The 12251-nt window shown below is 30.1% G+C and overlaps 1 protein-coding gene and 1 long non-coding RNA gene across 5 annotated transcripts in view; one reads left to right on the forward strand and one right to left on the reverse strand.

The window, feature by feature from the left end:
- Gbs-76A (Glycogen binding subunit 76A) overlaps nt 1-12251 on the forward strand; it is a 140711-nt gene that overhangs the window by 88839 nt on the left and 39621 nt on the right. The window lies entirely within an intron of this gene.
- On the reverse strand, nt 1413-5445 carry LOC148275409 (uncharacterized). The gene is made up of 3 exons (XR_015824035.1): nt 5304-5445; nt 3671-3860; nt 1413-3168 (listed from the first exon to the last, which is right to left on the reverse strand). It is a non-coding gene; the product is annotated as an uncharacterized LOC148275409 (long non-coding RNA).

A 12251-nucleotide genomic window follows, 5' to 3' on the forward strand; every position in this document is an offset into this window, starting at 1 on the left:
TTTTTTTAAATGTAATATAGAAGTTTAGGCATGTCATAAGCCATGTAGATGCCTAGACTTTTATATTACCTTATCTTAAATGTTCTTCATCTCTGTTGTAATATGTTAAACAACTTCAGTTATACAGCACGTATCACTCGAATTTGGGTGATCTGCCGACAAAAAAAATAGATATTATTAAATAATAAATAAAACGGAGGAGTTAAGAAACAGATTCGTGAAAAATCTGCACTGAAGAAAAAAAGTTAGTTGAACGATTTCCATTAAAAATCAATATTTTATTGATATTTTTAAACGTAACGCGGCTGGTACATTTGAGATCTGAAGAATTTGACGTGTTCCTATATTTTTGAATAGGATCCCGCTAGCAGTAAAAATACTCCATTGAATGTTTTTATAAATAACTCAGCTATTCACACGACTTGCAGTAGTTCCTCACGTGATCAAATGGGAAGATAAATAGAAATACTTTATTATTTACTAATTTTACAAACCATTTCAACTCATCGATCACACCTGCGAAAATAATGAACATGAAAAATAATTGTGCACAAGTGTCATAACGTATGTACGTTGTAAATATAATATAATGTCATCAATTAAAATTCCTTACTCAATTCTATGGAAATAAAATATAATTATTTGCGTTCTAATGCTACACCCCTAGGGCATATCTTGTTTTTAAAAAAATATATCAACAGGTAATAAAAATAAGTTCTAAAGGTAAATGAAAAAAGATGTTCATACGTATTTAAATTATGGGTTCAGTGTTTAATTTTGATATTAAAATTATAAGCGGGTAAAACGCACAAAAAATTAGGAAATTATACGGTTTTGTCATTTGAAAACTAATGTTTTTTTTTTAAAAGCGCAACAATAAAATAAAAATAAAAAATTTGATAAAAACAATATTTTTTTAGGGTATTTCTATTAAAAAATATATTTATTAGGTTTATATAACTAAAATATAATTTATTGAGTTTTTCTACTGACATTTCTTGGTGGGACTGCATTTTAATTATAATAATAAAAATACTTATAGTTTTATTTATAATTATTTTATAATTTTTTTACCAGTGACCGGGTTTCGTCGTGACCGACATCAGACACGACACCAGTCTGACGATGTCGGTCACGACGAAACCCGGTCACTGGTAAAAAAAATATAAATAAAAGTGGAATAAAACTATAAAGTACTTTTATTATTATAATTAAAATATAATTACTTTTCGAGCGGCAGATTACGCCATTTCAAATTTAGACTAAACTTTGGTATCTCGATTCTCATATAAAAACAAAGTATTGAACTGAAATTTGTTAACATAATTTGAAGATAATATATTGAAAATTTAAAAAGCCGAAGCAAAATTTAATTTTTGTTTTTGAAAAGAAATACAAGGATTTTAAATCACGTTCATTTTTGTGACAATCGGTCGCGAAACACAAACAATATTACTCGTAGAATATGTTATTATTTCGTAATTAGCTTATTTAATATCGACAAGTATAATATTGAATCAACTGCTCCACATATGTATAGCTTATATTCTGTTTTTTTTCTTTCATTGAGCGTTTTGTAGTATAAATAATATAGATGTACATTAATAAATTATAAACATAAATACATAGTCTTCAAAACTGTGAAAATTTTGTTAATAGTTTATTTACTAAGTCTTCTTTGTTTATTCTCACATCTAAAAAAAAAGAGTATATTGTTTTTGGCACTGGTACCGGCCTCAGTGAGGTCACATTATTTTTATTATTTATCATAATTTATAATGGAGAAAAAATTAATAAATAAAAAATGAACATTTTTTCTCTCCCATGGTTTTTTATTCGTGATTATATATGTATTTAAAAGATTTGTTACGGATTAAATTAAGACAGCGTTTCACAGATGGACCGGCCTTAGATGACGCAATCTGATGTCACAATGAAAGAAAATGCGGTGAAAATGTACCACGGGCCGAGCACGGGGTTTACGCGTGGTATTACGCGATACGTCACGCGAGACGTGCACGCGTGGACCTTACGTGGACCTAGTGTTTTAGGCCACGGACACGAGAGCCTGCCAACACATCTAGTCATGACTCAAACTATCATAAATACTATAAAACAGTCGTCCGAGACGTAAAACAATCACGTGTTTGGGTGAAAAATGGCGGTCAGAATAAACATTGTGTTATTTAGATGGCAGTATTTTAAAATTATCAGAATTCTTGGCTGTATTAAGGAAACTTGTGCAATTATCCCCTTCAATACTCTAAATAAAATCAGATTTATCGAGTACGAAACACAGTAGGGTAGACCGGGGACAATTGTACCATTTTATCTTTAACGTTGTATTCTGAAGTAATTGAAAATACTGTTGCGGTGGTACTAATAATTTCATATACTTGGTTCATTAGACTTAAAGTTGGCATCACTTTTAAATGTATTGAATCCATATTAACAGAGATATTTGACCCTTAAGCCGACCAAGTCGATTGGTATAAACGTCCCCTACCCGAGGTCAATTGTACCAGAGATTTTATGAATGAAAATACAATGTTTTAGTTAGAAAAATGTATTCTTTTGAATGGTAATATAATAACAGAGCGGCTTTTAATTGACTAAAATCAAAACACAGCGACCTTCTCAAAGAAAATCGACATAAAGCAAAAAAAAAAAAAAACGTGAAACGAGTCTTCTCTCTTATTAAACAATACAATCTGAGTTAAAGACTACAAAAACATTATTCTATTAGTTTAGTAAACTACATTTTTGTAGTTTTAATGCTTACAATCAGTTAAAAAATAATGGAAAATATTGTATGGCAAAACACGTGAAACATTTGTCCAATTATCCTCTGTAAAGATATCATTTTATAATTTTTTAGTAGGTTTAGATTTTTAAAATCTGAATCACGATACTTCTTGCAGAATTGTAACTCATTGAAACTACAGCTCCATTTTCATAATTTTATCTTTTCTTTTTGTACCTGATAAGAGTAACATGGCAAAAGCCAAATATATCAGCTGCTGTGCGTATCGATTTTCCAGTTAAGATTTTTCCATACACTTGTTCATGAAGATAGGTATCTTTCGACGCTTTGTCAGTTGTTCTGATTCTGGTACGCGGCATCCGATGAAAAAAAAGAATGATCGATTGAGAAAATGACAGCGTTTTCTGGAAACGATTAAAGAAATTCAGTTAAGAGTCGCACACAGAAACAGGATCCTAAACTCAACACCCGAGATATATTTAAATGTATTCTGTTATATTAATAGAATGACTGGAAAAAAAAAACCAAAGCAAATCCCCAAAATTATTGGCAAAAGATTTTTTAAACTTGTAAGTTAAATTTATTATATTTTGTATATAAATCGATGAGTTGACAAAGTTCAAATATAATATTCTCTCCGCCTAGCGAGAAAATTGGTTTGCGAAAACGGCCAATTAAGAATGGTTTCTTTAGAATCTTTATTTAATTACGATAGAAAAAACTAGGAATCTCAAGGAATCAATTGTACCGTCACAACCATCCCCAAAAAATTGCTTCAATTGTCCCCTTAATGTCATTTTGTTTAAATTGCCAGAATTGTCATGAATCTCAATTCAAAGCTACATAAATGTCATAAGTGTCTCAAATTTGTGTTATGATCAATAATATACAGTGGAAAAAACTTACTTTGAGTGCGTAAAAATTTCTCCTCTCTGTTATAGACGTCCACTTCGCCCTACGTTTTCGTGTGACAGGCAGTTTCTCGGGACGTGTTCTAGCATGTTCCTGACCTGGGTGTCCAGGGTATGCAGGATGGGGTAACAGAGATATTCGCAATGGTACTACCATCCCGTGCTACAACCGTCCCCGGTCTACCCTAGAGATGATATATTCGAATGAAAATAATAGAGTGTATCGATTACCAAATTTATTCGAATGAATTAGTAATTGAATAAATGAATGAATAAATTAATGAATAAACGAATGAATTCATCGAAGTTATTATTTGAAAAATTTTAATATCTGCTTAGCATCTTGGGGGAGACAATGAAAGCACCCCCCCTCTTTCCCGAAATTGTTCATAAAGATTTGTGTCTTTCTTCAGTTTGCGTATTCGCTTTCAATCTTTTAAAACAAATTAAGCGCAAATTTGGTACCGATTTACAATCAAACCGCAAAAATAAAAATAAAACATCGAAACTTTAAAAGCTTTCATTGTACCCCTTCGCTGCAGTATTGTCAATTTGTGATTAATCAAATACAAATGGTCAGTACAATCAACTTTTTATAATTTATTTTAACCCGTTTAACTCCCTGTAATCCTAGGGGGAGGGGCATTTTCCAGAACCTGGGAAATCCGAGGCCAGCCCCCTTCCCATGAATTTATAAATTTTGAAGATGCTAACTTTTCTTTTTTTTCTGTGGGCACCCCCCTGTTTTACCTAGTTCCCCGCGGTTTATAGGCCGCAACAACCAAAACGCTCATCTCTATTACCGATGGAATACCGGAAGTGAATGATGCATTCAATGAATTCATTCGACATTTGATTCATTAAATTATTTATAATTCCATTATTTTTATCTCCAGCAGAGATATTTTTACTATTGACATGTTTATTGATTAACTTTGGATACATGTAAAGTAAATAAAATTATCCGTGCTTATTAAACATAACGATCTTATAATATTATGAAAACAATTCAATTTAGTTGAAAATTGTAGAAGAAAAAAAAATTGTTTACTGAATTTCAATATTTATTTACGTTAAATGTTAGTAAATAATTGTACATAACCACATACCGACTTTTCTATGTCTACTGGTTTTAAGACGTATCCGTCTCTTTCCCAGGACACTAATTACACCAACATTGACAGGCGCCGTGGCGCAGTTAGTTGGACGGCCAACTGTGAAACTGGCGTCGCGGGTTCGATTCCAATTGGTGTGGGTGTTGTGGTGTATTTCTCATTACCCCCTTCCATATCCCCTCTATCCCACCTGCTGACAAACCTCAAAATAGAGGCTCAGCGGGTTATTCCTTTAAAAAGTAAAAAAAAACATGCAATTCCGTTTATAAACCTTCACAATAGTTCAGTAGTAGTGTCTAGTTCAGTAGTAGTGTTATGTCAGTCTCAAAATCGGTAGACATAGAAAAGTCAGTAAGTGGTTGTATACAACTATTTACTTACAATTAACTTTTTTTATAATATGTTGAAAAGATCTCGTTTTCACTTTTCATTTTTCGCTTTCAATATCTCATTACTTATCTTTGTATCTTTCTCGTTGAGTTTTGTTGTTATTTTAATTTAAAACGTAGGTACCATAAAACAGATAAAGTGTTTTTTTCAAATTGCGGAGTGCCTCTTGTCAAAGTTTAAGTGGAAGCGGTCACTGAACTCGAAGATAATAATACAATATAAGTGTTTCTATTCACGGAGCTTCCATTGCAAACTGCGAAACTGCTGTTGCCAATAAATTGTCAAACAAACTACCGTAAGAAGAATGGCTAAAACAACTGCGCGCAATAAAAATCGATATGAATTTAGGTTATCTCAGGCGCTATACACACTTCGTTTCATTATTTACGTTTCGGTTTTGTATCATCCTCGCCCATAATGTGAAAAGTTTATCAAGTAATTTTAAGAGTAATATTTTACATATACAATTTGATAAAGCGGAATGTGTATTTGGAATTCTTAAATTTTACGCATGCATGTAATTACAGCGTTAACCTTTTGGTACAATAGTTTAAACATTTTTATTAAAGTCATTAAAAATATCTTTCTAATTAATATTATTTATGTCGCAGTTAATTTTGCCATCGTCATTATCATCAAAACTTTATCCGCACCTGATAGTACTACACATAACCATAATACACGCTTCACGTATAATGATGGTTTAGTTTAGATATAAAAATATGTAATGAATATGGTAAAAGAACTCCTAATTATTTAGTAGCATTTTTAATTTATTACCAAAAGAAGTAAAATTTAACACACAATATAACAAGAGCAAAATAAGGGAGGGGCTAATCGATCAAAAGTTTTTATACGAATCTAGCTTACGTGTAAATATTTTTATTTTTGTTTACATATTTTATTTCTTGTATTTGAAAAAAAAAACTATTTATTTGTATCTATTTTACTGATCTTTCTGGCTGTTAATTATATCTGTAAACTCATTGTTTTTACAATTTATTAGTTAGTATTAATATAAATATCTTTCTCGCGATGAAAAAAACCTATACAATTCAACTACAAACTAAAAAATACTTCCCTTTCAATAGTTTCGTCAATAAAGGATCTTGGCATTACTTTAGATAGTAAACTCTCCTATCGTGAACACATTGATAATTTTGATGAAAAATTGTCTTTTGTTTATCATGTCAATGAAATTTCAAGCAAGGCATTAAAAATGTTGGGCTTTATTTTGAGAAATACAAAAAACTTCAAGTCCATCCGATCATTGAAAATATTATACTGTTCTCTTGTAAGAAGTAATTTAGATTTTAATTCATCAATATGGTCACCCTGCTATAATGTTCATGTTTATAATATAGAAAACATTCAACATAAATTTCTACGATATATAAACTACAAACTAAACATTCCAATTCAAAATGTGAATTATGACTATTTATTAACACTGCTTAACCTAACAACACTTTCTGAAAGAAGAACTATTAATGATCTCATTGTACTGTATAAAATTGTAAACTCTCTTTTTGACGCACCAAAAATACTTGAATTGATTAATTTTAGAGTACCGGCTGTCAACACTAGGAGTACTTTATTGTTTCATTGCTCCAGTACTTCTTCCAACCAACAAAACAATTCATTGATACCGAGACTGCATAGGTTAGGTAACACTTATGGAACGGCTGCAGACATTCTGTCCAATTCTTTACCATCTTATAAGTCCAAAATATCAAGTTTATTTGTAGCTGCTCGTCAAACCATTATTGACAATTCAATTTCATAATTTAAAAAAATACTTACTTGTTTATTTTTATTACCTTATACTTGTTTTTTTTATTTTTTACCATTATATCAAATTGCACTGTAGTATTGGCAAATACGTATTTCATAGATACATATTTTTATTTCTTATTTTTTCGTAATAATATATGCTTGCTTGTTTATTAATTTAACTTAAAAATGTCTTTCTTGCTTACCGTAACACTTTATTTATTGTTTGCCTTACAGAATTTATTTCATAAGCTTATATCTTTGCATTTTTTGTTTATATGCTTACTGTTTTTTCTTGCATACCTTTGTTATTATTGTTTTTTTTACTTTGTAAAACTTTTTATCATATTCTTTCTAACTAATTTCACATATTTTTTCTGTATATTCTGTTTATTATTTAGTATGTTAGCATGTAATTCATTTTTATTTTTTGTAAATGCCTTTTGGGCGTTAATGAACAAAATAAATAAATAAATAAATAATATTGTAAACAAATCTCTCAAACTTCTCGGTTTTATTAATAGAGTGACGGTGGACTTCAAAAATATTAATACCATCAAAACTCTTTATTGCTCACTAGTTCGACCCTATCTAGAATACGCTTCTCCCATTTGGTCTCCATTCTACAGGACTCATATTGCCCATATCGAGTCTGTCCAACACCGTTTTTTTAAGAAAAGTGGCATGGTTGCTCGGATTACCAAGGGGTAATTATTCTTATTTTGAGATAGAGCAATCTCTTAATCTGTCTTCATTGGAGAGACGTAGAACTGAGATGGACCTTATATGCATTTTCAAAATACTTCATGTTTTAAGTGATGTCCCATCTCTGTTGCAGTCAATTTCTTTTCATGTTCCTAACCATGTCACCAGAAGTCAAAATCTGCTATTAATCAAATCTTCTAAGAGCAACTTTTGTTTTTATGCCCCAATGTCCAGAATGTGTGGATTAGTCAATTCATCACACGACTCGGAATTCTTTGGGATAGATCTTCCGGCTTTTCGTAGATCTCTTCGCGACTAAACAGTGTGGGATGAAGTTGGATTGGCATGGTTCAGCTCAAAGTTTTAGGTCTTTAGTTTTTTTGAATATATTTTATACAATTATTGTTTTGCCCTTGTTTGTCTTTGCTAAATAGTTTTATGTTCTTTTTGTTCAGTTTCTTGCATTTATGTTTCTTCGTGTAACTGTTGTAATTTGCTTAGGCCGTATATGTATATATAATAAATAAATAAATGTCCACGAATAAGCCACATAAAGTGGCTTGGTGGGATTTTAGTTACTCTCCTCCTTTCCCCTACTTTATTTCCACAATTCCACAACACACATGTCCACCCTCATTCCATTATAACACCCACTCACCCACCCTCTCACACACTTACACTCACATAAACACTCTAACATGTATGTATTGTACGAGTATTTAATGTATTTCTGTGGATATCTGTTATTGGTTTCATTCTCTGTATATTTTTTTTGTTATATATTTTTTTACATGTATTACAGTTGATATGTATTACAGTTGATATCCCTATTAAATAAAATACGTATTTTTTAAGTACTCTTATTTTCTTTTCCTATATAACATTTTTTCTTTATTGTGTAACATATTATATCATTATATTTGTTAATAACTTTACATGAATTAATCTAGAACATATTTTAAATTGATCGAACATTACGTGTTATTCATTTCAGACCTGAATTAATTAAAGTGGGTGTAAAAACTTTTTATTATGTGTACTCTAGGAACTATTTGAAAATTTTTGATATTCATGTGTTTCTTACCTTTTACACTTTAGACATTATTCGACGTACATTATGATTAGCTGATAAGGATTCATACAAAATTATTTACAACACAATTACTAAACCACACATTAACTACTGTAGCAGCGTTTTTTTTATCAAACTAATAAAATTGGAATAAATTAATCATATTACAAAACAATACCTTTAGAATTATTTAGAAAATAAGCCGATATGCAAGTGTTTATTTGATGTTTAATGAATTGAAAGTACTAACATATAAGGAAGTAATATTTTACAAAACGATAATATTTATGTATAATATTATTATTTCTTTTCTAGAGAAAACACAGAATTTTGGATAAAAAATCCTCAATGAGCGTGACCAAAATACCAGAAAAAAGGTAAAAATCAGACTTCCATTTAGAGCGAAGGCGAAGTTACAAAATTAAATTAAAATAATAAGACAGTAAAAAAATATTATCATATGGGAAAAAAAATTTATGAAGAAAAAAATTAAGACTCACTTAGGGGTTCCAGTAATTAAAAAATGAACTCGCCGCTTTTGAATTGTGGTAGGTACGAGAATAAAAATCTTAAAACTAGTGGATATTTTAATGAACACCCCGGCTGAAAGGGTTAAAGGTTAGTTCATCTTATACCCACCGGAAATGGTTCTAATCAAACCCAGTAGTATTGAAAATTATAAAATATATGAAAAGTAAATTTTATGTGTCATTTTCCTTAGCGAAATTATGAAAAATCGTACAGAAAACTTCAGAACATATTTTGATGAATGAATAATACAAAAAAACCAACAAAAAATTACAAAAAAGTGACTATCAAAACTCGGTCCAAAAGTGACTTTCAAAACACCACCGTCAAAGAACGTATTTTTGTGCCTGCTGGTTTTAAGAGTTAATAAAATTGAAATTAGGATGATCACTAAAAAAATATTAAGTGTATTAATAATATTATTGTTCATATAATTAGATAAAGAGGATAAATAAAAAAAATCTTTCGTAATGCCACCACCCGCGTGACATTAATGTTTTTTGTAAGTTTGCCTTATATAATTTTATTGTTATGATTCATGTTTTAAATAAACAAGTAATGTGTTTATTTACCTTCATAATTTATGATTAGTTTTCATTATCATGTGCGAGTGCCGTGTTAGGCTTCCAGTGAACTCTATGGAAGTCGTAATCATTATCAATGGCTATAAACGATAAAGCAAAATATGTCTCAAATGATGACCACTCCAATGTTTGCACCCAGATCACGAGACTACCAAGTGCAAGCGACGAGTTATGCTGGTAATCAGGGCATTAGGGGTATCACTCCTAAATACATAAATAAAGCTTCGTTTTAAGTGGGTGTATCCTTGTTACTCGTATAAGGATATATTGTTCTTATAACACATTCGTTCTTTTCGCGCCGCAGAAGAAAAATCCAAATATCTCAACTTGAAAATGGAATTTTGTGTAATCAAAACATTGAAGTAATTGCGCGCGAAGTAATCGCTCCGTCAACGTGTTTTTTTTTTACGTAAATACGTGTAAAAATGCGTTTTCTAAGCGCGCTTTTGCGTTCAGAATACCACCCCTGCGGTGCTTTTCTGAGCCGCTGGTATTCTAAATCTTCTCTACTCGCCCCTAGAGAGTAGTTAATTTGTGAACTTTTATTTATTGCGTGTTACTCTTCATATTTGGCCACACTGATTATTATACGTCAAATTAATACAAATACATGATGATTTTCATGGAGAACATTATTGCGACTTTAAATATTACCCAAAATACTTAATTAGGTTGAAATCACTAATCCATATTCGTTTTTTTCAGTTTTTTAAGCAGCATAATAATTAAAAATATTTCATAGCTAGATGTCAATTTGACGTTGAATAATAATTATCATCACTCCCTTTCCACACCGAATGGTGCATAGGGCACTGCATTGGTACACCAATCGCAGCGTATCTTGATAAAAAACATTGTCAGGTGAAAGTAAGATTGTTCATTACATTATGGCACCATTCAATAAAAATTGCCTATTTGGGAATATTATGAGATCTGTACTGAAGACAATCAACTGGCCGTGTGTTTGCTGTGTAACAAGTTCTCGCGAGGTATTATTTATAAGGAAAAGCGCAATCATTTGCTACCAACAAATATGCTACTACAATTTTTCTTTCATTCATCACAACTTAACTGATTTGAACCTGATATTTTAAGTATTAAATTAATGATTTGTGCTTCAAAAATACACATATTTTAGCAATACGTGCGTTTTTTTTTCATGATTTGATATTCGGTATTCGGCGGAATAGTACGCAGTATTAGGCCGAGTTCAGAATATTAAAAAATAGTCGAATCTATATCATTTTAGGCTTTTTTTATTATTTATTTATTTAAACGCCTTGTAGGCTTTTACATGTTTTCCATACAAATATATATATAAAGACAGACGTGTATTTTACACAGAAGTACTAAAAAATTTAAATGAATTAAGAAAAGTAAGAAAAAAAAAAAATAACCATCTTTACAGATTAGTAAGAAATATATGCATATACATAATATTACATACATATATTGCAGTGAAAAGAACAGAAGTGCATTTTTTTTGTACAAGTTATATTAAAATAATCTTAAAATTAGAAAAAGTTAGAAAAATAATAATTTGGAATACAGATTTTAACCTCTATCTTGAAATATCTAAAAAACAGTATGTCAATCAACATAGTGTTATTTGGGTATTTCAATTTGAAGATAGTAAATTGATACACTGCATTTTAAAATTCAAAAGTTTTAAATGAATTATATCTAAATAATTTGCGTATTCATTTGCAAACGCATGAATTCGTTACAATGGTAAATTTACTATTATAGAAATAATGGTATATTTACCATTCGTTTCCCATAATCGAACAATTGCATAATGAAAATCAAATAACAAATGTGTTTTGTCTAAAAGGTTTTAATCGAGGACAATGAATTATGTACAAGAATAAACATTCATAACTAAGTAAAGCACATAAGTTAGATTATTATTATAAAATTCTTTTTTCGTCTTATACAGTTATCATTTCTGTCGGGGTCGCGTGGCCTGGCGCCATATTAGACTTACAATGATCATTAATTATATTTATTATTAACTAGGGACTGTATTTATTGAACACGTTAATCTCACGTGGACAGTTCAGTAATAAGAATAATCTGTCGATGCGATCTTACAAGGAAATAAACTTAATTAATTGGATTATAAACAAAAGTTATCTGAAACTGATATTTATTACTAATAATGTATATTTGAATGTAAATTCTAACAATTTATGTTTATCTTTAATTACCAATCAGTATTTACATGTTATTGTTAATCTCAGTTTTTATTTATAAACTTAAATGTCGGATGTCATTAACATGAAACCAACGAATTTTGCTTTGTTTTTGATACATTTATATTTATGTAACATCATGTTTAAACTGCTAAAAGTATTTTTATTATAATTAACTTGGTTGTATTGCAATATTTTTTGAGCAATATTCGAT

This window comes from Micrasema longulum, unplaced genomic scaffold (genome assembly GCF_059751315.1).
Source record: "Micrasema longulum isolate JH-2025_06_02 unplaced genomic scaffold, ASM5975131v1 h1tg001431l, whole genome shotgun sequence".
Taxonomy (NCBI): Eukaryota; Metazoa; Arthropoda; class Insecta; order Trichoptera; family Brachycentridae; genus Micrasema; species Micrasema longulum.